This window comes from Tupaia chinensis, unplaced genomic scaffold (assembly GCF_000334495.1).
Source record: "Tupaia chinensis unplaced genomic scaffold, TupChi_1.0 Scaffold000661_1, whole genome shotgun sequence".
Lineage (NCBI taxonomy): Eukaryota > Metazoa > Chordata > Mammalia > Scandentia > Tupaiidae > Tupaia > Tupaia belangeri.
Window position 1 is genome coordinate 5,400,573 of NW_006160183.1, and position 3,986 is coordinate 5,404,558.

The following is a 3,986-nucleotide window of genomic DNA, read 5'->3' on the forward strand; positions in this document are numbered from 1 at the left end:
CACATGTGCCCTTTAGCAAATCTCTCTCTAAAAAAAAAAAAAAAAAGCAAAGCCAACATGCATGTATTAATAGTCCCAGCTACTCAGGAGACTGAGGCAGGAGGATCAAGGCACAGTGAGACCTTGTCTAAAATGACCACACATGCATACACACACACACACACACACTCACACACACACACAAAACCATAATATTTTAGCTACAAAAATTGACTTTTTGAGAGTTTAATGAGATGTGGAAAATGTGGAAAAAACAGTCTCTGAAGTTATTTATAGCATGATCCCAGCTTCATGATACATAAATACGCACAGAAAAACAAGGAGATTCATAAAATAATAAACGTTACTAGTCGATACATTTTTTTGTCTTGTATTTTTCTGTAATTGCCCAAATTTTATATAATGTTTTTATTATTAAATATTATTGTTATATCTAAAAAGAAACAACTTTTTAAAATGTTTCATTTAATTTTATTTATTATTATTATTAGCTCAGCCACCACACCACCTACTGGCCCCATTCTTTAAAAAATATGAGGCCACTTAACACTTGAGAACACAGATAGGAACAATAAATAATAAGAAGAATAAAGGATCTGAAAAGATGTGAGCTAATGCTTTAAGCATCGGGGCTAGACAGTATTGCAGAGCAGTTGACGTTGCAACAATAATCTAGAGGACTGATGTCCTGTTCAAAGCTGGAGTGGTGGCTCCAGCCCTTTTGAGTCTTCAGGACACACCGTAGCTCCAGACTTTTCAGTGAACTGCCCTGATTTTTGATGTTGGCAACTTATTCAATCATTTTCAAACACCGCAGGCCAAACAAAATACATTTGTGAACCGGATGTAGCCCACAGGCGCTAGTTCGAGAAGTCTAGTTTACAGGGACAGGAATGTGTAGTTTGGAAAAGAAAAAATATTGAAGGGACATAGTAGTAACTTTGAATATCTGTGACTATGTGGGTGATGGTGTGGGCTCAGTCCATGTGTCTCTAGAAGGCAGAACCTGACCTACCAGTGCGACGTTACTGGAGAAGCAAATGGCACAGTATTGGCTGCGGAAGGCAGTTTCTATTAGAGCAGCTGTCCGATAATAAATAGGACTTCAAACTGCAGTGAGTTGCCCATCCCCGGAGTGTTCCTGCAAAAGCTACATAACCAGGATTCCTACTTTGGGTCAAAAGCCGGACTAGGTCAAAGGCTCCCAACTGTGGCTAAGCATCAGAAACTTTAATTTAAAAAAAAATAAAATAAAATAAAAGAGTTCCTAGATCCCATCCCAGAACCACAGGGTGAGGTCTAGGAGTGTGTGTTTTTTCAAGTGTCTCAGCTGCCTGGCAGATGGGTTAGAACCACTGCACCAAATCTCTCACTCTGCAGCTGGGACTTTAGTATTCCAACTCGTGGCTTCACCTATGTGGCAGGTAAGGAAGGGGAGACAAAATCAAGGAAAGAATGAGCAATCTACTGGAGCTCATTGTGGAGCAGGCCAGTGCTGAATGCCTCTGACACCATCGGCGGTGTTTTTCACAACAGCCAAGCACAGTCAGAAGTGATGCCTTCCCCCTCATCTTCCTGAGAGAGAAACTCAGGCTTGGAGAGACTGAGGATGGCCCAAGATCATAGCCAGCTGCAGGAAGATCTTTCAGCTACACCACATTGCCCTCTTTCCGCTGGTTCAGATCTCTCTCTCTCTCTCTCTCTCTCTCTCTCTCCCTGGATGGACCAGGCAATGCACTAGGTGGAGGAGAATCAGCAATGATTAAGACACGGGCTCTGGTCTCAAGAAGCTTTGGAATCAGGACCAGCAAGTCACATGGTGATTAAGGCACTGGACTCCCACATGGTTGACCATGGTTCAAGTTCCAGATCTGGTGGCTTGAAAATCATGTTGGACATGGGTGTGAGTGTGCCCAAAATCCCAAGAGGAAAATGGAGGAGAAGGGATTGTGGCATAGCTTCCTCCCCGGAGGGTGATTACTCACTTTCCCTCTCTCCCCCCCTCTCTCTCTCTCTCCACCTCTCTCTCTCTCTATCTCTCCCTGATGAGTGCACAACCCTATAAGAATACTTTAAAAATAAAGAAGAAGCAACTTTTGGAATCTAGGGAGAAAGCAGAAAGGGAGATGATGATATCACAAGGGCAGCTAGCAGGTCACACAGGTGGAGCATCCAAGCCGGCCTTGAGGTGACATCATAAGGTGACAAGAGAAAGAAACTCCAAGCTGAGGCCAGAGGTTAGAGAAAGCCTCATGTGTCAGGGACAATGCGAGCATTTCAAAGACCTGGGGGCTGGCCAGCTGGGTGGGGGAGAGTCCCAAGAGCCTCGTGTGCCATGCTAAGCCTTTTTGTCATTTATCCTCAGAGAAACAGGAAGCAGGTAAGGCTTAACACAAGAGAAAGGCATATTTGGATTCACATTCTGAGAAGATCAGACCGCTGTGGTGTGGAGAATGGATTGGCAGAGGCAGGCGGACCACATGGAAGCCTGAGGCAGGAATTCGGCTAAGAGGCGATGACAGCCCACTCTAATGTGGTGGCGGTCCAGATGTTCTGCAGCAGAGAGATGGGGTGTACTCATTCAGTTATTCATTCATTCCTTCAACAAAAAATATTACAGGGCCTTCGTAAATGCTGGCCACTCTGCTTGGGGCAGATATACAAAGACGGGCAAAAACAGACAGGCCTCTGGCCACAGAACTCACACAGTAGCCCTGTGCTAGGCTGGAGATATTTATGGAAGTACTTTTGAAAGAACTGAATAATATACAAAAAGTACATTGGTTGATGATGTTGTGAATAATAAGATAGTAGAGAAAAGATTTTATGGGGCTGATTCTTCCATCGCCAATTCTGAGAGTCAGTAAACATGAAAACCACATAAGATAAATCTGCAAAGTTACAATGGGAGCAGTGCTCTTTGGAATTACGTTCCCAATATTCATACATGAGGATGTAAATCAGACTGCCTTCTCTCAGTGTATTTCACTCTCGGAAAGTAAGAAGAAATTACCTACATGTGGACTCAGCATTCTTCAAATAGAAATGAATGACTTAAATAAAGGGGGGGGTGGAATATTAAACTAATAGATTAGAAAACTCACTAAGCACTTACTAAAATTGACATGCTGTTCAATTAAATAAAATCCCTTCTTTTTTACTGTGTTCAAGTCAGTGTTGGGGGAACAAGTTTGGATTTGTCTCTGATTTGTTTGAACACTGACCAGGTAAAAAGCAACCAGAAAATTGTGACCCAAAGGAAAGGGTCCAGGTATCTGAAAACTGCTCTGTCCATCCCCTCCAGAACTCGGTCAAGTCTCATGCCAGTTCACCGGCAAGGCCGGGACATTCTCAGCAGAGTCCTTACGGTTTAAGTCACGGCCCCAACATTCTTCCCATTCCTCTTCTCCATGCCAGTGCAATAATCACCCTCAACTAAACGGTTGTGCCGGTAGACGGCACCTTACGTGGCTGCTTTTTTAGAAGTGATCTTTATTTTTCATGACCTCTCAGACAACTCCGCTGGTCTTTTATCATTCCAGAATCTCATTGGCCGGAAAGAATGAAAGTATGTTAGAAAATAAAAATGTCGCCTCCCCATTCTGTTTTTCACTGGGACCTCTAGTCTTCTAACACCAACTCAGCGAATTACCACTGATCTCAGATCACTGCAAGACACCCTCCAAGGTAATTCTTTATGGGGATATTTTAAACCTTTCCCCCATCCACCAGGAGAAGGGGCCACACACCATGGGTTGGTAGCACTGAGTCAGAATCTGCTTTCCCAAAAATGTTAGAGAAAGAAAGTCATGTCCCATATGGCTGAATAATCCTAACCTTTACATTTGTCAAATTGAACAAAAACAGAAATAAGGAAGACACCTATATCTCTCTGTTCTACAAGCCAGCCTCCAACAAGAGCAGCTTAAATTTTTTTATATGAGAGGCCAGCAGGTGGCGTGGTGGTTGAGGCTCTGGACTTCCAA